Source organism: Ambystoma mexicanum, chromosome 3q (assembly GCF_040938575.1).
Source record: "Ambystoma mexicanum isolate Mex_15411 chromosome 3q, UKY_AmexF1_1, whole genome shotgun sequence".
Taxonomy (NCBI): Eukaryota; Metazoa; Chordata; class Amphibia; order Caudata; family Ambystomatidae; genus Ambystoma; species Ambystoma mexicanum.
This window is the reverse complement of record NC_090926.1, coordinates 737599164-737627092: the sequence shown is the minus strand read 5'-3', so window position 1 is coordinate 737627092 and position 27929 is coordinate 737599164. Positions and strand designations below refer to the sequence as shown.

Here is a 27929-nt window from a genome sequence, read left to right as displayed (position 1 = left end):
GCAGAACCTGCAGTAGTTGTCTTCGTGCTTGATCTGTCTTTTTGTGAATAGGTATGCTTTTGTAGGAAGAATGTTTAGGCGAATTTTTAGAAATGTTGTTCGAATGGTTTGGTCTGGGAAGGTTTGCAGGTAGGCTGGTGGTTCGTGGATTCTCCTATTATCTTTTGTGCATTGTAGGTTCTGTTTGTAGGTATTTTTTTGTTGGATGGTCTTTATCCAGTCGTTGTGCAGCAGTTTTGTTTTTGCGTGTTGTGGACGAAGTGTAAGCAGTTCTTCTGTGATATTTTCACTATCCATTTCTTTTCTCATTGTATCTTTCCATTTTTTCAATATTGTCGTGTTGAAGGTGTTTTCTTTGTGTCGCAGTATTTGAATTGCTGGAGTTTTCCCATCTGTCAATATTTTCCGAAAAATATCTAGTCTTTTCCATTGTACGACTGATTCGATTGATTGAGTTGCCAGTTCGTAGCGTATTCTTGGCATTGGAAATGTTTGCGAAGGACTTTGCGCCAGAAAGTCGCTTCATATTTTGTCCAGTTGACTCTCTGAGCGTTCAACATTGCTTCGGTACCGTAGGTCAGAATCGGAATGTACTTGTGTCTGTAGTAGGAGATAATTGGCTTGAAGGAGAACTTGCCGTATTTTCTGTGAAGGAGGCAGCCTTGTCTTGATAGAGTTTGAGATGTTTGTTCGATTTTGTCTATCCACTGCTCTTCTGATTTTGACTGGTTTATTGTGATCCCTAGGTATTTGAACGATGTAACATTTTCTATTTCTGAATTGTCGATCATAAAGATACATTGGTTTGTTCTTTTTTTTGATGGTTTGGTGAGGGTCATTGTCTTTGTTTTTTCCGTGTTGATCGTTAGTTCGTTTTTTTTCATGTAATGGCTTAGGTCTGCTAGTGTCGTTTGTAGCCCAGTCGGTGTTTTGTCTAATAGCACAATGTCATCAGCGTATGCCATGATTGGGACTGGGATCGAGTTGATTTTGGGGGGATTGGTTTTATGTGATTTTAGATGTTCTTCGATATCGGCAGTGAACAAGTTGTAGAGTGTCGCTGCGAGAGGACAGCCTTGTTTAAGTCCATTTTCTGTTGGTATGGCAGATGTTGTAGCTCCTTGTCTCGACAATCTGACTTTTATCGTGGTTTTTGAATACAGCAGGATAATCGGTTCTAGGATATCAGATGGACAGTTCCATGTTCTAAGTTTCGACCATAGTTTTTCGCGTGAGATTGCGTCAAAAGCCATTTTTAGGTCAATAAATGCTGCGTAGATTGTCGAGTTGGAGTTGATGGCTTCATGTTTAATTACTTGTAGTAATATCAGGTTGAGGTTTGTTCCAACATTGGCCGTGAATCCTGTTTGTCTGGTCGAGAATTTATTGTTTTCTATGGCCCACGCGGTGAGTTGGTTTAGAAGTACTGCTGCAAATAATTTTCCTAGCGGATCGAGCAAAGCGATCGGTCGGAAGTTTTGGGGGTCTTCTCTAGGGCCTTGTTTGTGGATTGGTACGATTACTGCTGTTCTCCAGGAGTTTGGTATTCTGTGCAGTTTATTGATCAGTTTTGTGATGTGGCACAGGAGGCTTGCCCAAGCGTTAGGATCTTCTTTGATTATGGCATTGGATAGTCCATCAGGGCTTGGTGCTCTGGAAGTGTTGAGTTTGTTAATCAGGAGGATGAAATCTTCAAATTCTGCGTGTACTTTCCATGTTGGGTCTGTTGTGGGTTGTGTGTTCTGTTGATCTGTTTCTCGTGATGCATAGATGGTAGTAAAGTGCGTTATCCATTTTTCTTGGGTTACATTAGCTGTAAGCTTCTGCTGTTTTTGTTGATTGTCATTGAGTAAGTTCCAGAGTTCTTTTGTATTGTGGGATTTGTGGATTTTCAATATGTTCTCTGCATCTGCTTGCTGAATGAGACTTTTTTGTGATTTAGTCCAGTTTCGATGGTTGTTTTTCAGAGTTTTGATCTGGTTTGGGATATCGAAAGCTGGGGTTTTCTTTATCTGTCTTATTGTTCGGTTTAAGGCTTTTTTCCTTTCGGCAATTTCTTGGTTGTAAGAATGTCGATGGTCTTTCTGCGGGCGATTTTTACTGGTTTGTCGGAACGGAATTAGGATCCATTCGTAGTCGATTTTTAGAGCATTTGTCAGACTTGCCTGTAGGAATTTTTCCGGTAATGAGGCTAAGGATGCTTGTGGGATTCTCAGTCTTGTTGTTGTTCCGTTTAGTTCTAATAGAGGAGATGGTAACCCCGGCTCTATTTTTTCCAGTGCCGCTTCAGAGTGGGCGGTAAGTTGATTATGGTCGCTCCTATCTGTTGATATCGTCTGCACGTTTGTGACTGATTGGTGAAGTTTTTCAGATAGGAATATATAATCGATGATAGCATGGGATGAACCTCTGCTCCATGTTGGTGTATAGGGTTTCGAAGTGTTCCCTTGACTTAGAAGGAGTAGGTTGCGTATCGTGGTTTCTTTTATCCATCTCTTTGCGTTTGCCGATAAATCTGAGTGCTTTAAGAGGCCACCGTTCTTATCGTATAGTTTGATGTTCAGATCGCCACATATTATTACTTCCGATGACGGATGTTTAGTTGTGGCCTCATCGATTGAGATGAAAACTCCATCTAGGAACGTATCTGTTGATATTGCTAATGGGTTCCAATAGAGATTTAGGATTAGGATTGTTGAGTTGTCTTTCTCTTCTCGCTTTTGCTGGTTTTTTGTATATATTATTGTGGTCAGTTGAGTCCAAGGGTTTATGTTTTCGGAGAGTATTACTGTACTGTGAGGGTTTATCTTGATTAGGGTGAGTAAGCCTGAAGCGGGTCTTCCTTGTTTTTGTACGATAGCTGGGTTTGGAAGTGTGATAAAACCATCACATGCTGGTGGGTCGCTGAGCCAGGTTTCTTGGAGGCATATGAATTGGTATTGCTCTAGTTCAGCGGCTGTGTCCGTGAATAGATGGAGATTTCCTCTGGTGTTCCACGAGCACAGTGACCACGTAAATCCATTGTTCGTTAATTGTTATGAGTTAGAGTTCATTGAGTATTCTGTAGATTCTGTTTCTGAGAAGGTGGTTTCGAAGTCATAGATTCTTCTAATTGCATGGGCATCTTTGTCTGGTCGTTGGCTTCTTATTGAGTCTTCTATAGATTCAATGTCTGATGAAGGAGTTTCAAAGCTTGTTCTGTTAGGTTTGTTATTTCTGTTTAGGTATGCTTCTTCTGAGGCACGATTTGAGTTTCTGTCGTCAGTTGCCTGTTTTTGTTTCCTTTGGTCGATGTTTTTTCTTTCGTAACTTGCTGTTGCTTTATATTTTGGTTTGCTTGGTATTCTTGTGGATGTTGAGGCCCAGCATGAGAAGCCCAATTTGTGCAATTGTCTTCGTGTTGATATGATGAGTTCTTGGTTATTGGGGTCCGAGAGCTCTATGACGATTTTATCCAAGTTTCGATCGTCTTTAAAGGTTATCAGATCAATGTCTTTTGTTGTGAGTTTATTCAAGCGAGGTATTACGCCAAAAAGGCGTAGTAGATTTGTTCTATTTAGGATTACCGGTTCCAGGTTTTTATTTGCATTTTCAATGTGGATTTCATATATTTCATTTTGTCGTAGTGGATTAACAAATGTTGGTCGCATCTGGCTTTGTTGACTGGAGTCTTGTGGTGTTGTTGTTATCGAGATCGACGAGATGGGGTCGTAAGCTTCGTCTCTGGTTGTGGATGTTGAGATGTTTTCCGTTGATATCATCGAAATTTCTTCTAGGGAGAGTTCAGTAGAATTGTCTTGATTTTGTTTCGTCTGTTGGTCAAGGATTGTGGTATATTCATCGATTATTATGTAACTCGTCTGGATTATTGATTGCGAAGCCTGTTGATCGTTTTCTGATGGTTGTTCTTCGTGGGTGGTCATGTTGAGCAGTTCCTCATCGATCGGCGATTGTGGCAGGATAGGTTCCGCTAATTTGGGTTTGGTCTGGGCTAGATGAACTTGAATGCTTTGTGTGTTGGCAACTGGTAGTTTCTTCTTTGATTGTTGAACAGTTTGGGTGTTCTGGTTTATATTTCTTAGAAACGCTCGAGAGCCCGTTTGTCGTTTTTTGTTATTTTTCTGTTGGGTGGGTTTTATTTCATTTGTTGTTTTTTCTTTTTCGAAAATCTGAAAGTTTTCATTTGGGTTCTTTGTTATGTTGCTTGGGGTGATGGTTTTTGTTTTTTTGTTAATAATATTTTGACTCGGTTCTTTTGGTACTTGTTGGGCGAGGTCCGAGGTGGTTTCAGGTAGTTGTTGTGTCTGAATTGGACATTGTGACGATTTTAGAAACGGCGGGCTTTGTAGTCGTTGGTCGTTTGGTCTGGTTGCTTGCTGGTGATGGTGTTCTTTGAGCATCTGTACTAGTTCTCCTGTAAGTTTTGTTTTCTCTTGTCGGTCTCCTCTCGCGATCTCGGCTAGTCTTTGTTGCCACCGGTGTGTCTCGTCTGCTTCTATTGTCAGTCTTGATTCCACTGTCGAGACAAAGTGTTCGATGTGTATCTGTTTTGAATGAATTAGCGCTAGAAGGGTCGCTTGATCTTTTATTGCATCTTTCATATCTTCATGTAGTTTCAAGAAGGGGATCATCGACTAGGAGAGTGTTGCGATGAGCATGTTTTGCAAATCTAGCATTGTTGTTGGGATTCTTGGGTGTGTGTCTTCTTCAGCTTGTTCGTGGTTGTCGTTTTTCTGTTGGGGGTCTTTTGGTTTTTGATTCTTGATTATTGGGTCTGGGGTATAGTAAGATTCATCCGAGTCATAGTTGAATCGGGATGGGGCAGTTTTACGTTCATCCAATTCTGGTTGTCGTTCTTTTTTCATCAGCTTGTTTTGGTTGCCATGGGGGATACATGGTGTTGATGTTAGTTGCATTGGGTTTGCTTCCGTTAAGTCTCCAAATACTTCTTTTCTTTTTTCTGCAGTAGTCATGATTGACTCAATTTCAGTAATGTCCAGTGATAATTTTGCCGGTCTGTTTCTTGTTTTTGATGTTGTTGGTTCCACTGGGCTGGTGGATTTGACGGAGTTGTGGGTTTTAAGCCACGCAAGTCGTGCTAATCTTGCTTTTTCTTTTTGCTTCTGTTGTTCTGGTGTTGGAACTGCTGGTTTTGTAATTTGGTCTTGTGTTCGTTCAATTTGTTGGCAGTTTGAGGTAGCCTTGAAGCCGATATGGTGAGCTGTGCGTTTTGGTTCTTGGTTATTAGCAATTTCCTGAGGATTGCTGACTATTTCGTGTGGTTTCTTCGATTCCATGGATTGTTGATTTCGGATTTGTTTGTCCGGTGTTAGATCCTGTTTTGTGGATGTCTGCAACTGTTTGTTTGTAAGTTCCATGGGTTCTTTATTGCTGGTTATAAAATTTGTCAGGGTGTCTTGTTTCCTATTGTTTGGAGGATCTTGTTTTGTGGGCTGGTGGTTTGTGTTCAGAGCAATTGGAGGATTGATCAGTTGCTGTTCAGGTTCGAGTTGAAGAGCCGGTAATGATGATACGGACATGGTGGTTTGTCCAGTTGTTGTGGTTGGATTCTGAGCTTGAGGTTTAATGTCCGGTCTATTCATCTCGGTTGAGGTAAGTTGCTGATTTTCTACTGTACTGTGTGATTCCACTAATAGTCGAGGGGATGTCACAATGGGATTAGCAGATTCTAGGTTTTCTTCTCTGAAGTCTTCTGAGTTCTGTTTAGAATGTGAATTCTGTGTCAGGGACTTTGGAATTTCTTTATACAATGTCACTTTCTTGAAGGATTGCTCCAGTGTTAGCTGCAGTAAATTTTGGTCCGTTGTATTAGCGCTCGCGGTCTTGGCTGTTTGTCTTGTTTTTGGACGTTGAGTTGGGTGTTGTTTGTTGGTGCGAATTATTGTCATTGTTTCCAGGTTGTAGTTTGCAAAGCTTAGGTTTTGGGAGGTTCCTATTTGGTTTCTTAGAATACTGGCCCCCTGGTTACGGCTTGCTACTGTTGTCTTTATCTAATTCAAACGATTTGGTATTTGGTGCGGTCAGGATCCAAGGGTCGAACCCTTTCGGTCTCCTGATCAGCGAGGCTGCGCAGGTGTATCTTCGTTCCGCTTTTCTGTAGAGGATCAAGTTGCGCTTTCAGGATCCAAGGGCCGAACCCTTTCGGTCTCCTGATCAGTGAGGCTGCGCAGGTGTATCTTCGTTTCGCTTTTCTGTAGGTGATCAAGGTGCGCTTTCAGGATCCAAGGGCGGGACCCTTTCGGTTTCCTGATCGGTCAGTGGTACGGGGTTGTGTGATCGTTTTGTTCCTGTGGGGCGGTTAGAGCTAAGTTTTCGGGATCCAAGGGACGAACCCTTTCGGTCTCCTGATCAGCGAAGGTAGGCAGATGTTTGCTCTTTGCAATTTTCTGCGTTAGGTAGAGTTGGAGGTGGTCTGTTGGAGCCTTCAGTTAGTCAGTATGGATCGGATCAGGATCCAAGGGTCGAACCTTTTCGGTCTCCTGATCGGTAGGCGTAGATGGATATTTGTTCTTCACGATTTTCTGCGGTGGGTCGATTTACAGTTTGTCTGTTGTAGATTTCGATTAGTCGACAGGGACGTTGACGTATATTCTTTCTGTTCTGTTTGATCTGTTCTTTTGGTGTTGTAATGTTCAAGGTCTAGGGCGTGCGGCGTGGAGATTTTTTTTTTTTTTTTTGTAGTCAAAAGGAGGAGGTTTTAAATAAAAGCATTTTTAGGTGTAGCATTTACTGCGAAATTGGGTAGGAGGACAAGTATCTGCTGCGCCGCCGACAAGAAGCAGGTCCTCACAGGGTTCAGGAGCAAAAGCTGTAGAGTCCTCTCGCAACCGCAACCAAAAGACTCTGCAGCAGACTCCGCGGCCGCTCCGCGGTCTTCTGGGTATTTTAAAGGCACCAGGTGAAAGCAGGTGAAACAAAAAAAGGACAAGAAGCAGGTCCTCACAGGGTTCAGGAGCAAAAGCTGTAGAGTCCTCTCGCAACCGCAACCAAAAGACTCTGCAGCAGACTCCGCGGCCGCTCCGCGGTCTTCTGGGTATTTTAAAGGCACCAGGTGAAAGCAGGTGAAACAAAAAAAGGACAAGAAGCAGGTCCTCACAGGGTTCAGGAGCAAAAGCTGTAGAGTCCTCTCGCAACCGCAACCAAAAGACTCTGCAGCAGACTCCGCGGCCGCTCCGCGGTCTTCTGGGTATTTTAAAGGCACCAGGTGAAAGCAGGTGAAACAAAAAAAGGACAAGAAGCAGGTCCTCACAGGGTTCAGGAGCAAAAGCTGTAGAGTCCTCTCGCAACCGCAACCAAAAGACTCTGCAGCAGACTCCGCGGCCGCTCCGCGGTCTTCTGGGTATTTTAAAGGCACCAGGTGAAAGCAGGTGAAACAAAAAAAGGACAAGAAGCAGGTCCTCACAGGGCTCAGGAGCAAAAGCTGTAGAGTCCTCTCGCAACCGCAACCAAAAGACTCTGCAGCAGACTCCGCCAGTCCACTTCTATCACCCAAGTTTGAACTGGCGAACATTGCTCCATTCTGCTACCAAAGAGTAGGTAACTGCGCTGGAGCCAAATAAATAAATAAATAAATAAATAAATAAAACCAAAAGAGGCGTTCAAGCAGATTTGCAATGCCTTACCACGGCCTGCTCTTGGACTCCCTGCAGCTGCAATTCTTCCCAGGTATGCGAGGGCTGGCCGGATTCAAGGCCTGACGGGGGAAGGAGGCGGGACAGGATGCCAGGCAAGATGTTTTAGTTTGGCATTATAGGTAGCCAAAGCTATTGCATTGGAGGGCAGCTAAGCGGGAGGTGTGATATGAGGAGGGCACGCAGCTTTTAGGGGTGGTTTGGTTATTTACTACACTGCCCGTGGCCATCCTAATCCCTATGGCCACTCCCAACCCCTTCCTGCCTAAAACACATCCTCCTGGAATCCTTGAGCTAGCTTTATCAAGCAGTAACAGTGAAGCAATCTACTGAGAGTTAATGGGAGCTCCAAATGAGCTATTGGTGTAATAAAATGTCGTAACCAGTGTGCCTTCAGCCGCTTGATCTATATGCAGTATAGGTGTCCATGCACTGAAGTTCTGTTAAAAACAAACACTGGCAAATCCAACGTTTGGGCTAGTGTATAGGTTTTAGACATGCATTTGGCAAGCACTGCTATTACATGCCAAGGCACTCTCACCCTTTTGCAGCTGCTACCATTGATGCCCGGTTATTGCTATTCTGGCAATGCCTGGTATACGCTTGTCCCATGCCTACATAAAAAACAAAACTGTTGTCATTGCCAATGCGGGTATCATGTGCTTTTTCTCAGGCAGGGCTGGGCTCTCGTGTTCTGGGTACGTGGCTAGTCCAGCCTGAGCCCTGCCCGGCTCGTTAACCTCTAGTACGAAGCCACTGGCGTGTACATAGTTGGCATATTTTGAATACAAGCAGTGCTTTATTGACTCCCTGCTTATACTGCAGCACCGGATGGCAAGCTGGCAAAGGCTGAGCTATGGAGACTACACTCCATGCACCTCAGAAAACTTGCTGGAGAACACAATCACCGTCTCAGAGCACAATGGCTGCAGGCAGCACGAGTACTGGTCCTGCCTGGTCACGGTTCCCATCGAAAAGCGGCAAATGGGGCGGGCGAGAGAGGTGGCTTTCTGCCACAGCACTGGCACTCTGGTCCCAGCCCAGTGCTTCACCCACCTGAGAAGGTGTTCAGCCCATCCAAACTGGTGGAAGGGGGTCTACATGTTCCCAATGCTTATACTGATGAGCCAATAGTCGGGCATACGTTTGGCTGCCACGTAGGAACAATTTAGGGAAAAGGTGAGCATCCGCCGTGGAAAGGTGGTGACAAAGCAAGGAGTCTGAATGTTCCCTCTGTGTAACGGAGCGTGGCAAACCCCGAAGAGCCCAGGCAGTGCAATAGAAAGAGCTGTGTAAAAACATACTACGGAGGATAGCACAGGGGTAACGTGCTGGTCTTGGTAGCAAGCGCATGCAGAGCAACTGAGGTTCAAATCGCGAATCCGCGCTTAGAAACCCAACTCGCGTTATAAAAACAACAATACAATAAAATAAATACTACCAACAGTGGCTCTTATTGGGAAAATAAAATAGCAAGTGTGTCGGTGGGAAATGCAAACGTGTTTCCGGCACAGGCCAATGGTGGAGAGAAGTAAGTGCCTAATACCACGCCACCATATAGTAATGCTTTTTGGAATTGTAGACAGTGTGTGTTCCCAAAGAGGGGCACAGAAGATTGTTGCAGTTCAGCCGTACGTGTGGTTGACAGAAAGAGTGGCATAATCCACACGGGCACAAGCTTCCAATATCAAGATGGAAGGTTTACAAGATGGCTCGAAGGACGAGCATCATGATCAGGTAGCGAACCCACAGCCAGACGAGCATCATGATCAGGTAGCAAACCCACAGCCAGACGAGCATCATGATCAGGTAGCGAACCCACAGCCAGACGAGCATCATGATCAGGTAGCGAACCCACAGCCAGACGAGCATCATGATCAGGTAGTGAACACGCCAGCTGGACGAGCATCATGATCAGGCAGCGAACACGCCAGCTGGACGAGCATCATGATCAGGCAGTGAACACGACAGCCGGACGAGCATCATGATCACGCAACGGATGCGATAGCCGAACGAGCATCATGATCAGGCAGTGAACACGACAGCCGGACGAGCATCATGATCAGGCAGTGAACACGACAGCCGGACGAGCATCATGATCACGCAACGGATGCGATAGCCGAACGAGCATCATGATCAGGCAGTGAACACGACAGCCGGACGAGCATCATGATCAGGCAGTGAACACGACAGCCAGAAGAGCATCATGATCAGGCAGTGAACACGACAGCCGGACGAGCATCATGATCAGGCAGTGAACACGACAGCCAGAAGAGCATCATGATCACACAACAAATGTGACAACCGGACAAGCATCATGATCAAGCAGTGAACACGACAGCCGGACGAGCATCATGATCAGGCAGTGAACACGACAGCCAGAAGAGCATCATGATCAGGCAGTGAACACGACAGCCGGACGAGCATCATGATCACACAACAAATGTGACAACCGGACAAGCATCATGATCAGGCAGTGAACACGACAGCCTGACGAGCATCATGATCACACAACAAATGCGACAGCCAGACGAGCATCATGATCAGGTAGTGAACACGACAGCCGGACGAGCATCATGATCAGGCAGTGAACACGACAGCCAGAAGAGCATCATGATCACACAACAAATGCGACAGCCAGACGAGCATCATGATCAGGCAGTGAACACGACAGCCTGACGAGCATCATGATCACACAACAAATGCGACAGCCAGACGAGCATCATGATTAGGCAGTGAACACGACAGCCTGACGAGCATCATGATCACACAACTAATGCGACAGCCGGACGAGCATCATGATTAGGCAGCAAACACGACAGCTGGAGGAGCATCATGATTATGCAGCAAACACGACAGCTGACTACGCGGATGCCCAACAATACATGGGAACAACAGGTGCAGATGAAAAGAAAGTGGCTCGTTCAACTGAGGAACCAAACTATTGCTGCAGAACATCAAACACACAATCCTAAATCGGGACAGCCCTGAAGGACACCGATACAAAGGGTTCTTCCATTGCCATATAGATCATCTTTGCTCCAAAGAAGACCGCCTGACCGGACCAAGTCATAAGGATATCCCACAGAGGGATCACAGGAAGTGCACATTTACTGCTTCTGTTCCATGAAGGGGTTGAACTACCATTGGTGCCACTGTGTGCCGGACAGGCAACAAACCACCCCAAAAATAAAGCAGCTTTGATCAACACCAACAGCTGCACAGTCCCCAGCGAAATGACAACATCATGCAAGAAGCTGCAGTCGATATGGCGCCACCCTTTCCAGCACCATGAGAATGGGGGCTGATGCCAACACACCCAGTAGAAGCCTCAGGCCAGAACTGGGCATTAATGGGACACTGCACACCGGGACTCAGGATTCCCAGAGATCCCACTGCTGCTCTGGGCGACTTCTCCAATTATCTTAAATACAAACTTTTTCTGAATAAACATCTTGGGGGGGGAGGGGAAGGTGTGGCTTGATCTCATTGCTTTGAACCCATCATGGATGTCCTTCACTTTGTATCACATCCAAATATGGCAGAGCAACAAATCAATAGAAAACTTAACTCTGTGAACAAAGCTATAAGCAAGCAGACACTCAAGAAAGGACAAACAAAAGAAAAACAGTCATGACTTGCACCCAAAAGTGGAAGAACACCCAAGCAGACGTCAAACTATACGAACATCACACAGACCCGAAAGTTCTGACACAAGCCCCCAGATCGACTATTTCCTAAATACAGACCTAAATAATTAGCTCAGCAATGACTATTCATCTGGACGCAACAATAAACGAGAACGCGGCCTCCGCGTCATTTCTCCTATTGCCCTTCCTTTCTTTAGGAAGTCCACTCTCATGCCACACATTTTGTCAGGAGTAAAACATCAATAAGCACACAACAAAGAATGAAATACATGTACACTATGCTAGATTTGTGCCCCCTCCCCAGGAGCGCATTGCTTACACATTTCACCCTCCAAATTCTCCAACACAATAGTGCTTTCACTTTCTCTTTTCACACCCACACCACAGGGGCATCTAATAGAATCGTGTAAAGTGCTTAGACTGAACAATGACTTGTAATGTATACTGATGAAAAACAAAAAAACACAAAGAATGACGATAGAAAAACACAGAAAAGTGGCGACAGGGAAGCCATTTCATTTGACGTGTTGAGAGCCAGTACTGTTTAATGTGGATGTTTGGCAAGCAAATGGTAAACTAGAAACCCAGACACTGGTTTCCCGGTGTCTCTTCATCCTGGAGTCAAGTTCTGTGATGTGACATGATGCACACTCTTGGAATTTAGGGGACAATTTCTTTTGACTCGACCGATCCACCACTGATGCCCTCCACTTTAGTCTCCTTTACTTCCATGCTGGTCAATCGCCTTTGCAATCCCCGCCCCTCTTGCCGATATTGGTGTTCACTTATTTTCCATAACAACTAGTCTGGTGTCAATTTCATCATTCTTCTGCGAGGGTCCAAACCTGCAACGATGCAATAGTTCCTGCAGTGATTCCATCTCCTCTGGTCACGTCCTGGCCCCCTCTCCTTGACCTACTAGAGGTTTTCCAACCCTCCCCAGCTCGGACACTTGCGTCAGAAGATGGAAAAACGCAGACAACCCATGTATCTGACTGTCCATGGTCGAGGGATTATCATTCGGGTCAACAGCTGCCAGGAAGCCATGGTAGGTTTACACTTACAACTCGACAAAACAGTCAATATGGTGCTCCCTGTTGGAATGACGGGAGGGAGGTTCAGAAAGGATGCGCTCCAGAGAGGCTAGTAAGACCAAGAGTACCCCCCCCCCCCCATTAAGCAGGCAGCCCACAGAAAGAGGTCATAGGACGATAATCTGGAAATTGAACAGCATGTGAGGGAGAGGGCTCCGTTTGAAAAGGGAATTTTGGAGGGGCTGGTTCGGCGGGGGTCGGAGATGGAATTTGAAGTATGTTTCTCTTCTTCCCCAACCTAAGCCCAGGAGCACTAGAGAGGAGGATGAAGCTGGTTGCAATAGAACCCCAAAATCAAAGATATGCAAGCATCAGATTTACATCCAGCGAATGGGGTAACCAGCTATGAGGAGGCTGGGCATGCATTCATAGAAGGCCATGCGGAAGACAGTATTGGACAGCGGTGATCAGACCTATATGGTTACTGACCCCTTAGGCTGTGCCACCACTTTGCACAGCTCGAAGCACCCCATTAATTTACTCCAGGGAGATATAACTAAGAGTGCACATGAGAGCCTTTGGGTTATTTGGGTGGGGGTGGGGGGGGCGGAGATCTTAAAAATCAGATGCCTGCGAATTTGCAAACTATTCTATTTTTTGGAAGGAAAAATACTTTTAGCCTCCCATTTTCAGGAGTAAATGACGCCATGAAACAACAATGGATTTCAATAGGTGAATAGCTGGTATTTTTTGATGGAGAACCAAATGGAAGACAGTAGCAACTGGATTGGTCAGCATCTTAATCTGACTCCAGAAAGTGGAAGGAGGGAATCAGGGTGACGTTCAAGGAAAGTGTGGGGACCTTCAGTGAGTTTAAATATACCTTGGGAGTAGACATGCTAGAATTGTTTTTTGGCTTGTTTATTTTTAACTTAAAACATCCAAAGTGAGTGTAATTGTCCCATTGGTTTTAGGTGGTTGGGAGACATCTTGGTTACGTATAAAGTGGACAATTACCACACAGCCATTCCAAGAGATTTCATAATCTGACTCACCCTTAAGGGAGACCCAGTTGGTGGCCCTAGAACGCTGAACCAAACAATAAGTTAGCACCATGCACACCAAGGTGTATCTTGGCTTTTTAGTATAGTCTGATGTTGTATTCTTGTAATTATTATCAGAGGTCAAGGTGCGGGGGAGAAAAATAGCAACCCTGGCATATGGATTGAAGAAAACGTGAGAACAAAATAAGTTCCCCGTTAGGGAACTCCCGTCCCCTGCACACTGTCTAGGGCTATGTAGCCAAGGCTTTTAGAATGTGTAATTAGATATTCATTCTAATTCTTAGATGGACTTTTTAACAATACATTACTTGAGCAAAATGTTTTGCATAACATAATTTGATCATAAGATGTAGTAACAATGATTGATTCATTTTTTCACTTATGTACAAAAGACAACTTGTAACTTGATCTTTAGTTTAGGATTTACTGGTCCAAACAAGATTGCCCAATGTGTTTCAAGAATGGTTCTCTTCTTCAGGGGCTGTATTATGTAAATCAAAAATTTAAATCTGAAGCATTCATTCACAATCCTCTCGGCTGACAAATATCTCCTGGGGTAAGCAGTGGCGGGTGCCAGATCCGCTTACCAGGAACCACAACGTCACGCTCATCTTGAGGTTAGGCATTTAAACTTTCCCCATCCTCTGCTCTGCCCCCCGGGCTGTGGGTATCCGCCCCCCCCCACGGCAGGTGAGCTCCAGTGCGCGCACACAGGGGAAACCCGCTGCCCGGGGGGCAGAGCAGAGGATGGTGCACAGGGTGCACAGAGATCTCCAAGTGTGGACCCTTGACCAACGTTCTGTGGGGGCAGCAATGATGGCATCAATGGCTGTAGATGATTCGGGTGACGGATGCCTCCATCTACAGGGGAGGGCACCAGTCTTTCGGGGAGAGACAAGTTTAGGGAGCACGGATGGAAGGCGATCAAGATCACTGTGGCAGTATTTTTTTCCAACATCCAAGGAAAGATTGTAAAGATCCTTACTGACAATACCATCACAATCCACACCTTTAACAAGAAGGGTGCCTCACTCCCTCTGTGCTAGGAACTCCTGTCCATCTGCTTCTGGGCATAGACAGAGCAGGTCTCTTTCAGCGGTGCATCCAGGAAGGAAGGAGATCCTCCGTGAGGATGCTCCATGCTGGCGGGTAACTAATTCCTACAAGTGGGAACGGATGAAGAGGTGACACACGTCACTGTTGCCCCATGCAGGTCACCACAGGTTTGCCTCTGGGAAGAATTTCACTAGCCCCCGTAGACCCTCATACTTTAAAGAAAGAATGGCAAAATGTTTCTTCCTCACACTTCTCACCCCATAATCTCAGGTTTCCTACTCTCCTTTCTAATGTAATCATTAATTATCAATACGAATTCCTCATTGGCCCCCCAGCTCCCCATAACCCTCCCAACAGTCCTTGCAGTACTTCTCACTTAGGGTGGTTTCAACCCAGGCTGAGAGCTAGAAATGGGGCCAATCTGGGTGCTTGTGTTTGGTGGGTCAACACTGATAGAGGGTGCGGTCCATAATGGCTAACTTTGCTTTCTACCATCCGTTTGGCTTGCAGGCGTGTCAGGGGAGATTTTCCTTTTCATGGATGAGATGGCTTACTGCAATTTTACGTTCATTTATACTAGTTGACATTCTGAATGGGTTGCCCGCTGCACATCATCTCCACTTTGAAACTCACTGCTTACTATGTTGTAATCCCCAGTTACCATAAAGACGGGGATAGGTTGGAAGAGCTACTAACCTCACATGCACTAATATAGACTTAATTAGGCATAGAAGATGCCCTAGCAGAAATTGATTTTTCCCAACCCTACCCCTACGTGGGACACAAGATCTGCGCAATCCGACGCTGCCAACTTCCCCAATAAGCATCAAACGCGACAGGTTTGCATTGCAGTTCTTGGAACCTATCATACAGCAATCCAAACTGCCAGTACACCCAAAGGTCACCCTTTTAGAGCCCTTGAGCAGCCGTAGGGGAAAGAAATGCATTTTCTACAAGAGTTTAATCGGCCTTCTGGGTCTTTTGCTCAGATTAGAATTATAACAATTGTTCTTTTATAATGTGCTTAATACCAATGATCGGCTTCTAAGCGCAGGATTGGGATTCAAACCCTTGTTGCGCAGCGTTGACTTGATTCCAAGACAAGCGTGTTGCCCCCGAGGTATCTGGGCCCAAACCGGACGGTCCAGCTTTATCAAGGTCCCAGGAGCTATCCTTCCTCCCCAGCCCAGATACCAATATATTGGCAGTGGAAACAGATCTGTGCCATTCACGGTCTCAATTTAGATGCAGCGCATGAAAAACCCAAGCACAACAACAGCCGCTGGCATCGGAATTATATCGAGCTACTCCTACAGATGGCGTCAAGGGTGCTTCGACGGGCCAAGGAGCCGGTTCATTATGGGGCTGGATGGAATGTTTAAAAGAAAGAAAAGAAAGTAACAATTGAACAGTACTCTACTGCCCCGGCATCGACTGGGTAGGGGGCAAAGAATCCAGAGAGGATATGAAGAAAAGAACCAGTCATGAAAGACCGTTAGAAAAGGAGATAAGGCGAGATGAGAAGGAGAGAGAATTCCATGGGGGTTGGGGTGGGGGGGGCTGCTGCTTTGAGCAGCCGCCTAGGGCTTGAAGCCACCTATGGCATCGGGCAGCGTGTGGGGGAGCCCCCAGAGACTAAATCAGGGGAGACTACAAAGTTTCATAGCCAATAAGATCACAAGCAAGACAAAGCAGACCACCCCCCCCCCCCCACTCCCCAGCCAAAAGGGTGTTATCTGGACCAGGTACGATACCAGGGGCTGTGTTCCCTAGTTCAGGCGGAAGGGAAGAAGGATAGAAGGACAGTGCTGGAAAGTTAGAAAAGAAGGAGCAGAGTGACTTGGGGAAAGGCGCAGATGGAGACCCGAGAAGCCTAGGAAAGAGACAGAGACAATCTTCTTCCGAGTACTTTGAGCTTTTGTTCATTCTGGAATCATGGCTGAGACTTGCATGCGCGCGAGATCAGCGATCATTTGAGATGCCATGCAGTCACGTATGGCCATGGCAATGGCAGAGGCGTGCTCTAAAAATCCCACACAACTTAACAGAAGTACCGCTCTCGATTTTAACTCTCGTACTGCAGTCAAACCACAGTGAAAGGTGCAGGACGGTGGTCAAAATGATATAGCACACACCTATCCATTCACCAAAATCCCAGGATGGCCAATGCCCTCTGCGTCAGGGGCCTCTGTGAATCTAGCATGCACATTGCTTTTTATTATACTGAATGAACAGAGTTCAGATACGCAACATTCAACATTACCAATAAACACCAAGAACTATACATTCATCCCAACAATCACCATCACGCTCATGTTTTCCTCTCCCTACGTGTTGCGACTGAAGTGTGCATGTTTTGGTCTCATTACTTTATCCACTCTTCCCTTTCCTGCCTGCCTTGGCACATTTTCCCTCTGACCCCACAGACCACGTTCTGGAGGGCACCCTGTGCGCGGTCACAACACACCTCTGCAGGGGCAAGCTCAGCGCTTTAAGACCACTACGGTGGTGAATTGCATGGTTATTTGGTTTTTATACTGGTGAATTGCACATGGTTATGTTATTTGGTTTTTATACTGGTGAATTGCACATGGTTATGTTATTTGGTTTTTATACTGGTGAATTGGACATGGTTATGTTATTTGGCTTTTATACTGCTGAATTGGACATGGTTATGTTATTTGGTTTTTATACTGGTGAATTGGACATGGTTATGTTATTTGGCTTTTATACTGGTGAATTGGACATGGTTATGTTATTTGGCTTTTATACTGCTGAATTGGACATGGTTATGTTATTTGGTTTTTATACTGGTGAATTGCACATGGTTATGTTATTTGGTTTTTATACTGGTGAATTGGACATGGTTATGTTATTTGGTTTTTATACTGGTGAATTGGACATGGTTATGTTATTTGGTTTTTATACTGGTGAATTGGACATGGTTATGTTATTTGGCTTTTATACTGGTGAATTGGACATGGTTATGTTATTTGGCTTTTATACTGGTGAATTGCACATGGTTATGTTATTTGGCTTTTATACTGGTGAATTGCACACGGTTATGTTATTTGGTTTTTATACTGGTGAATTGGACATGGTTATGTTATTTGGCTTTTATACTGGTGAATTGCACACGGTTATGTTATTTGGCTTTTATACTGGTGAATTGCACACGGTTAGGTTATTTGGCTTTTATACTGCACGAGTCACCACGCTAGTGGTTTTAAAGTGCAGAGTCCTTCTCCGTGAGGGAGCGAATTGTGACTCCACCCAACGTTTTAAACCAGCTCGTAGTCTGTGGGAGGAGAGATACAAAGAAAAGCAAAGGAAGGAAATGGTAATTTGGGGGGGAATGGGTAAACAAAATGGAACAAACTTGGGGAACAAACAGGGTAAAATAACACACGGTAGAATGAACTTGCAAACTGGGGTGTATGCAAGGGATAGATCAATACCTGTAGTTGTTATTTCTATCTCCTGTTTCAGCACTTTCCATTCCTGCCCTGCCCGTGCAACCACCCCATCCCCGCCCTTCCCTACACTTGCGCGTTCTGAAGGTCACTGGGCCTAGTAAGATCGTTGTATTTTTATTATTTTCCCCGTTGTACCCCTCCCTTGCCTCGTGCGCGATATACATAAACTATCATATCATATTTACAGTTGTTAGGAAAGACAGGGCAAAGCAGAAGGAAAGACGGCCTATAAATAAAAAACGACAAACGTGTTCATGTAACAACTAGTGGTCGAAGTGAGCGGGAGCGGTGCTCCTATACTTTAAAATTACATTTTACAGCTCCTATAATTTTATTTTAAAAAGAAACCGTTCCGGAATGTTTTCATTTTAAAATAAAACTGTAGGAAGAAGTTGCAGTTTCAGTGCACTGCACTGAACGTTCCCTTAAATGCCAGGTGCAAGTGTTTGGGGGTTTGTGTGTGGGAGGGGGTGTGGTGATGAGGTTTGTGGGGAGTGGGTGCAGGCCAGCAGGGAACATAGTTCCACTACTTCTTTTCGTACACTTCGACCACTGGTAACAACACATTATTTAATAGTGAGAAAAGCAACGCGGTCACTACACCAAATAGCCGTAGCCTGTGCGGAGCGCCACAGTGGCCCCTCTTCCTATCTAACGCCGCAAGCCACGAAGACATCTGTGGGGGCCTCAACATGCATTACAGTCAGACCACTGGCAAATTCCCCCCACTCCGGTGAGTCACATAGCCCAGGGACATTACGCGACGCCCCAACCACGTGTCAACACACAACTGCATCCCTTACAGCTAAGGCTGCAGGCAACACATGAAAGGGCAACGCAAAGACCCTCATACACTGCGCCTCCCCAAAGAGCAAGAGCGTAATGAATGAAAAGGCTGATAGAGAGTTACTAGCATCTTTTCTACATTCTAGGAAAACGATATTGCAAATGTCACCTAGGGAGCCAGGGACTACCGATTAGAGAGGCAGAAATACACCATTGCAGACCAAATGTAGACTCTCCTAACTCAAAACAAAGCTACTCCAGAAGAAGGACTTCTGCAAGCCAGTAGCCCTCTGAACAGAAACGCATCCCTTAGTCGCGAATACCAGGGGGGGAGGGATGGCGTAGTCCCCCCACTTTATTCAGAGGGTGGACTCAGTGCCCCCAGCTAAAATGAGAAACATTGAATGTGCTCTTTGAATTTAAGCCAAACTCGGGGATCAAACCTGCAGTAGTCGGGTTTGTAGGCCAGACGCTTTACCACTGCACTATGCAACCTGACTCAGAATAGCAAACAACTAAAGGTGAAATGCCCCATTTCGGTATTGCAAGTCCCATGGAAAACATTTGTATTGGTTTTTGGACTTTAAAACATGCACACCTTTTAATGTTTTCAAAAACACTATTAGAAGAAAATATCCTCTCTTGGTTTTGTGTGTGTGTTGATTTTATGAAAGGCAAATGCCATTCCTCCTGTGCAATTTGGGTGGTTGCGCAAAACCAATTTAATGAAATGTGCATATTTTACCTTGATATGATAATTTCTGGCTCCGTCACATCCCATTCGTTTGTTGATGAGTCCCCCCACTTTAATTTTTAGGACTTGACCTCCTGGAATACATTTTGTTTGCATCAGCAACCAGAAAAACAGATGAAGACACCACATTAGCCATCAGTGAGAAAATCGGCGACTCCATCCGAGAAAGAAAACCACATCATATAGCACCAGGCAGAGCATATGCCAGTCTCTCACCTCCATACCTTAAGCTATTTCAAATACTTTTCACAAAAAGCAAATGCTGTGTTTCTCCATTGGATGTGTGCTTCCCCAATCAGTAACAAAAAAACGAAACCCAAGAAACAACTCCCTCTTCACTATCTTTAAAATGCTAGGCAAACAGCCAGCCAGGGGCCTTCCTCTGAAAACGATTGTAGGATTATTTAAGCAATAATCCCTGAGGGGGTGGAGGGAGGGCATTACGAGTGAGGGCCTGTAACTATGGGCCCCGGGGCATTACCTGACTCGGTAACTCCCCCCCAGCAATGCTATTATTGCCATTAGTACCCGGCCTTTTGTACCGGGGCACTAAAAGCTTCTTTGCGAACCGGCATTGTGCAAAGGAAAAAAACAAAACGAAGTCTGTTCTCCCTTTCCATGGCGACCATTGAAAAAACTAAAAAAGTAAACAAACAAAATGGCCACCATGTAAAGGGAGAAGGGACTAAACATAGTCCCTTCTCTCTTTCTATGGCGGCCATGAAAAAAAATAGGAAAAAGGACACCACCAAAAACGGCCGCCATGGAAAGGAGAGAATGGACTACGTGTAGTCCCTTCTCCCTTTCCATGGTGGACTGTCGCAGATCGGCAGCGGACGCGCTGGGGACAGAAGTGTTCCCAGCAACTCCACTCCTGAAATGGATAGAAAAGAAGGTGGGTGGGGGGGATGGGCCAGGGAAATCTGTGGATAGGGGCAGGGAGACGGGTGGAGGGGACCACTTACTTCATTCCCGGCAGGGGAAGAGGGGGGCCTCCAGCCGTGAGGAGGCTCAGGGCAGGCAGTATTAACGTCTGGTAATCCCTCCGCTCTGAGCATTCTCATTGGCTGAGAGGCTGCCACCTTACTCCCGTTGGGTACTAACCACACATCTCTCTCACACAACAAATTCTCCTTAGCCTAAAGAAAGCATTTACATATAATACCTATGTCCTGAATTCATTTCTGTACTAAAGCATGCAGAGGTAGGCTCAATAAAACAACAACCCATTGAACCATTAGCAACAGATCTCGTACACCGATTGGGAGGATGAGGGAGGGGTAGCAGTATTTAGGTCTACCAAGAAGGATCACTCCAGAGTGTAATAGGAGCCCTAGGCTCACAGGACTGATCTTTGACATGGGACCATATCGGGGCATTTTACCGCTTGTTCCACATGAAGGCTGTTGACAACACCCTAAGCGGAATACAATTTCCCCTTGCTACTGTGAGAGGGTCATTACAATGACAGGGGGAGGGGAGTGCCTGGAGACACCCCACATGCCACAAATGTCAGCAATTGTACCACCCATCACACAATGCCTCCCAGTACATTTGCTGGCCATGGTTGCCTTCAGTTGCCATACTCGGCTCCCAGAATGCAACTGAGAGCAACCAGGAAAGCCCGGCCCGGAGCCAGGAGAACGGAATCAGGCACAGTTCGGGAATGGACTGAATTTTCATGCCACACAGAAATGACACACCAAACACCCGACATGCCAACCCCAGACAGATCCCAGGCGAATGCTGTGTCAATGGAAAATTAAATGAAGTGGGGAGATACTGCAGGGGAGGGGACAAGAGTCTCACAGAACACCACACCAAACCGAATATGCAACAAAACCCACAGCACCCGATGAAAGCCACAAGGAAAATGACTACCCTGAGTTCATGGCTTCTACCAGGCCATTAGAGACCATTTGCAAAACCGTGCTGGTAAAGAGAGGGCGGGGTAAGAGGGCTTAGGTTTTGTTTAGAGTTTCTCGCATGTGTAACCCAGCCCTTAGAGAAAAGACAGGTCTGTATAGAGTCAGGTGATCGCTGCAGCCGATGGCAGGGGTGAGACAGAACCAACAGGATCACAGTGTAAAAGGGGACAGAAGGAGAAGCAGACTGTGGGCTGCAGGGGTGAGGTCAGGAGGGGTTAAGGTGGACTGAGAGAGTGAGACCAGGTGGAGATCTGATGGAGAAGCAGAGTGCTGAAGAGTTGGTGGCAGAATTGAAGCAAAGTGCAGGTGCGGTATCTGTGAGAGGGGGGTGGTAACAGTTGTGCGTGTGCGTGATGTGTAGTGTGAGGAAGGGGTGTAAAAAGATGAGAAGAGGGGTATAGTGAGAGGTGAGAAGAAAGGTGTAGTGAGAGCTAGGGGGAAGGGTTAAGTGACAGGCAAGGAGAGGGGAGGAGGAAGATGAGAATAGGAGATAGAGGGCATAGGAAGGAGTAGGATGGGAGAGGAGATGGTGGGTGAAAGGAAAGGAAGGAGGTAGTAACATCATGGAGAGGAGAGAAAGGGAGCGTCTGAGGGGGACACTGACCCAGAGCATCTGAGAGTCACACTTTTCACATCAAGCCTCATTGACAAACCTGGCAAGTGCTAGGATGGGCTAGGATGGGGCCTTTATACAATCCCCAGAGAGACCCTGATGGATAAGGATTTTGGCATTCGGCTCTACTTACAAGCTAGACATATGGGCTAGGGAAGGAAAGCCCATTGGCGTATATATTCCCATCCCTTCGCCCACCCGGTATGTTACACTGAACAGCTGCCCATCATAACTTTTGGCAACCTGAACATTGTACCAGTGAATAATCTGCACAGCTTCCATTGTTAAAAAACTAAAAACCCCTGAACTCTCTTGGGCACTCTGAATCCGCACAGCCATCTGTGACAGTACTCCCCCTTCAGTTCATTCCAATCACAATTTCTATTTACTAGTAATATCCTTCCTTCCATATACCTCATTCACTCATTCATCTTCAACTTATGACTTTGATGGCAAGTTCTTGGGAGGATAGCTCAGGGGCAACGTGCTCGCCTTGGAAGCAAGATGACACGGAGCAACACAGGTTCGAGCCCCGGGTCTGCGCTTAGAAACCGCTGGGTATTAAGGGCGTTATAAATAATCAATCATATCATAAGGTCATAAAACTGACCATCTCTTGGCACTCTTAGTGGCTTTGGCACATGCATGCAAGCAGGTATTGGGGGCAGTGCAGCCGTCCAGTCAACATACCAAACTCCCTCAGGCAACTGACAACCGGAACATTGCCTTAGACGTACAGAATCCATAGTCATAGCAAGGGTCTCCTCACTGGAGGTTATTCATTCCTTGAGATTCAGCTTTTGTGCCTAAATGTTTAAAAAGAGGCCAGGTTACTCTGCTTAATAAGAATTAAATAACACTTAGCCTGGACCCAGACCTTCTAGAGACCCAATAATCCATACCCATGCTCTTCCCAGTGATCGGGGTACTAAAAAGGGGTATCCAGTGGCATAACAATAGGTAATAACGAAAAACATTTTTAACGAAACGTTATTACCAAACAAATACCGAATTTGTATTAAATATATATATATGGGGTGGGGTAAGGGGTTAAGATGGGTGGGGAGGTTTGGGGGTATAAACAAAGGAAAACGGGGAGCTTGGGGGAGGACCCCCCCCAAATAAAAGAAAAATATTTTGTTAAAAATGTTTTCGTTCTTTTTTTAATTAGTTAATATCACATGGAACCCCAAAAAGGTGGAACAGAGGAGAACAAATGAATAACCTCAAAGGCGAAAGGCCAGTTGAAAAAGGAGGTGTGCAGTCATAATGTCGACATCAATAATGTCGACAGTCAAAATGTCGACAAATTAATGTCGAAAAACAATAATGTCGACAAACAAAAATGTCGACATTATTCGATATTTTTTCGACATTAATTTAGTGTATGCATAAATAAATAAATATATATATGATGTGTTGAGTATGAGGGGTGGTTGGGGGGGTGTGGGGGGGTGGCAGGGGGGTGTTGGGTGAGGGGGGGTTGGGGGGGGACCCCCCCATAGTAAATACAATTTTTATTTATTTAATTATTGAATAAATAAATAAATAAATAAATAAATAAATAATTGGTATGTGTTGAGTATGAGGGGTGAAAGGGTGGTTGGGGGGGTGTGGGGGGGCGGCAGGGGGGTGTTGGGTGAGGGGGGGTTGGGGGGGGACCCCCCCATAGTAAATACAATTTTTATTTATTTAATTATTAAATAAATAAATAAATAAATAAATAAATAAATAATTGGTATGTGTTGAGTATGAGGGGTGAAAGGGTGGTTGGGGGGTGTGGGGGGGGTGGCAGGGGGGTGTTGGGTGAGGTGTTGATAGTTTTAAGGGTTTATAGTCATAATGTCAAAAAAAAAATGTCGACATTTTTTTTTCGAAAAAATGACTTTTTACATTATAAGTATAGGATGTCGACATTATTATTTTCGACATTTTTTTTTCGACATTTTTGTCTGTCGACATTTTTTTTTCGACATTATGACTATAAACCGAAAAAGGATCATCAGGTGGTGAGGAAGGGGACCAGGACAGAGAGAAGCCACACCTTGCCACTGAGAACTGGCATATTCTGGTGTACCTGTTTGGCCTTAGTCAGGACCAGATTTAGTGGGAGGCAAGAGCTGGGGTCAGATTAACGGTGGATGGTGTTGTGGAGAAATAAAAGAGGAAACCACAGACCTAAGAGACACCAAACTAGCTCTCGTTGCCAGCTATGTTTTCTAACGCTTCAGCTCACAATACTATCATCAAATGATTTCTAGGATTCAGGTCACTGTACAGGCCAAAACACCAGAAGGGGGGTGGAAACCCTCTTGCAGTGTACAGACAATAATGTTACTAACACTTACCGAACCTATAAGCAGATCTGTTCCCATAACCAATCCATCCATCCGGTATAAAGCCTTTGTGTACCTGAAATGTAACAGTGTGTGTGGACTACAAATTGTTGTTCACCAGTTTTCCCTTCTTTATTGAATTGATAATAAAGTAATATTTTGCCATATTCTTTGAGTCTGTCCGGTTATTTCGGTTCAACATTATTTGTTATGGTAATTCCATTCTGACTGCCCCGCCAAAGGTCCCACCAACCTCGTTCACTAACATCCGCCCAATGAAACTAGTAACTGCGGCAGCCTTTGCCTCCACCTTCATCCGCTCTCAACGCCCCACCTCTGACTCTATCTCTGTCACTGCCCTCAGTAACCTACATCTTTCCATCAGCACCACTTTTAACATTCTTGCCCCAGTCATGAGGATCCATCTGAAACCTGCTTCAAAGGGAAACACTTGGTACAACACCAAACCTGTAACACAAACGTAATTGCAGGGCAGCAGAAAGGAAGTGGTTTGCTTCTGGCTCATCCTCTGACAAACTGGCATGCCGCCTGCTCCAAAGGCAAAACAGACTCGCCATTCGTGCAAAGAAAAGAGCCTACACCCAGGCACGGGTCTCCGGCACTTCCAACAACCTGGCTGAACTTTTCAAAATCTGCAGGGAACTAACCAACCCCCCTGCAGTCTCCTCCTACCCTTCTCCTTCCCAGGCCCTCTACAATACATTGGCCTCACACTTTGCCACAAAAACTCAGGACATTCAGACCTCCCTTTCTACACTGCCTCACATCCCATCATGCACCCCTCCCACACCCCCCTTCCCTCCTTCTCCTCCTCCTCCTCCTCCTCCTCCTCTCCGGTCACACCTGAAGAAGTTACCAGAGCTGTCCGCTCCATGAAGGACTCTTCTAAACAGGTCTCCCCTTCTTCATCCAGGACTATCAAGGATTGGCTCTCTTGTCCCGGCTCTTGCTGATTTCTCCTCCCCCAACAAGCACTCCCTTGTCTGCCAACTCCTGAAAAAAACATCCTTTGATCCTACCTGCCCTGCCAGCTATTGCCCTATCTCCATCACCTCCTTCCTGGGGAAGCTGCTTGAAAAACTGCCCTTGCTCAAACTGGCCTCCACAACCATCAATCTGGATTCCGAGCATCCAGAGTCACAGAAACTGCTCTTCTGAACACCTATGAAGATCTGCTTGCATCACTGGACTCAAACTCTACAGCTGTCCTCATCATTCTTCATCTCTCTTCTGCATTTGACACAGTAAACCATTCCATCCTCATGCAAAGGCTCCATGATTCACTTGGTATCTTGGAACGGGCACTGGATTGGCTTTCCTCTTTCCTCACTAACCGCTCCTCCCAAGTCATTCCTGGCCCCTTCTCCTCTCCTACTGCCATCTTCACCTGTGGTGTCCCCCAGGCCTCTATATTCTCCCCCTGGCTCTTTAACATCTACCTTGCTCTTCTTGCATGACACATCTCCGCCTTCTCCTCCAACTTCCAGTGTTACGCAGAAGACACACAGCTCTTCTTCATACTCCCTGCCGACCCTCTTTCAACATCCATCTTCCCTGACTGCCTATCTGCCATCCAGCCCTGGTGCACCTCCATTGACCTCTGCCTCAATGCCCGTAAAACTGATATCCTTCCCATTGGGACCCCTGCTCCCTCCCTCTGTCCTTCCTCCTTGGGCTCTCTTCTTCGCCTTCAACTGGAGCTAGAAACCTTGGAGTCATCTTCGACTCATGTCTTTCCTTCCTCACACTCAGGACATTGCCAAGAAGTCCAACTATCAGCTCTTCCTTCTCAAAGGAATTTTACCTTTTCTCACTTTCCCTCATAGGCTCAATGTGACTGAAGCCCTGGTTCTCTCTAGACTGGACTATTTTAACAGCCTCCTCCTGAACCTTCCCTCTTCAACCCTGTGACCCCCGCCAGCTTATTCAGAATAGGGCAGCAAGGTTTATCCTTAGCTTTCAGCCCAGGGACTGCATCTCTGCCGCACTATAAAGTCTTCACTGGCTCCTGGTTGCTGCACATATTACATTCAAATCCATTTGCATCATCCACAAGGCTGTCTGGGTCCGGGGGATCACACTATCTTTAACCTTATCTCACTAAATACTCTCCCTCTAGACCACTTTGTTCCACTGGCACCAACTCTCTTTGTGTAAAGCGTTTTTCTAAACAGAGGGCAGCGGGACGCTCACTTTGCTCTGCGGGCTCCCTCCTCTGGAATAGCCTCCTCCTCGATCAGCACCTTGAGCAGGATCTCCTCAAATTCCAGAAGCTCCTAAAGACCTTCCTCTTTTTCGGTGTTCTTGGCCCTTAGGCATCCTCGAGGTCTTGACCTCCCACACCAATTCTTCCCAGCTCCTGTCTATCCACAGCACTTAGCATCTGCGCACCCTATGCCTGGAGGCTCGCACTTGCACCTCCCGCGGCCCTGGCCTTGTAGCGCTCAACATTCATAGCACTTAGTCTATGGCTCTCCCTTGAGCTCGGACGCCCGAGCACCTATCACCTCTTCCTTTTAGGCCTCATTATAACCCTGGCGGGAGCCGTGCCTGTAACTACAGGCACCCGTCAATGAGGAATTACATTGCCGGGTGCCGGTGCCTGTCACTTCCCATTCCTATTTGAGCCCTATAGGGCTCAATGGGAAGGGGGACGTTGGATGCACCGGCACTGTCAAGGACACTGCCGGTGCATCCGACATGCTGCGCTCGCGGGTGCCGCTCTGCCCATCAGGCCAGACCTGGCGGGCTGACAGGCACCCGTGAGCACAGCTCGTAGTATGACGATCCAAGAACTTCGGTACCGGCATGCTTACTGGTACCGTAGTTCCCGGACCGCCATGCTTTTAATGAGGCCCACTGTGTTGTAATGTATTTCCCTTCCCTGCCCTGTGGGCACTTTGAAACAGTATCGTCTTATTGTATAAGCACCTAAAGAGTAAACAATAAATAAACACTAAAGAAATACATTCTGTGCACAGAAACATCCAAGAAGTGCTACTGCACACCTTCTCACCTCTTCACCACACAGTGAAGAGGCAGACACCCTAGAAAAAAGGAAAGACCCGCCCCTCAAAAGGGTCATATACATACTCCCACATGGAAGGAGATATATCCTCTTCCCCCAGTAAAATCTACTTCACCTTCCCCTCCATGGGTAAACGGCACCTTAACTCCCCCTACAGGAAAGGTGCAACGCCTCCCTGCCCCCAACCCACCAGGGACGAACCAGCCCTCATGAACCAATTTAGTGGATTTGGACTTTTTACTCCCACCAACGCCTGTAGCATCATACTATCCCTCCCATTAATGCGGAGCAGACAGCAGGCATGGGGTACTGTGGGTGAAAGAAGCAAGGCACAGCCCTGTAGGATGAACAAGCCATAAACATTGGGGACCCACCCTAGTGGTGAGACCGGTAGAGCAACAATACCTGGCTCCAGCCGACAAGACCACCACCCAGAGGGTCCAAGAGCGGACATCAGGCCTGGCTTCCTTCTTCCATGCGCCTGCTGTGGAGAAAGCATCATTTATAAGGTCAGTGCAATTTGGCCAAAGA

The 27929-nt window shown here is 46.1% G+C and overlaps 1 protein-coding gene across 1 annotated transcript in view; it reads right to left on the bottom strand.

The window, feature by feature from the left end:
• The window catches only part of RHBDF2 (rhomboid 5 homolog 2), a 783795-nt gene that overhangs the window by 535625 nt on the left and 220241 nt on the right, over positions 1 to 27929 (bottom strand). Inside the window, exon 2 of the mRNA XM_069654677.1 lies at positions 27804 to 27882. The gene's annotated coding sequence lies outside the window, so the exon portion shown is untranslated. The remainder of the gene's footprint in view (positions 1 to 27803; positions 27883 to 27929) is intronic.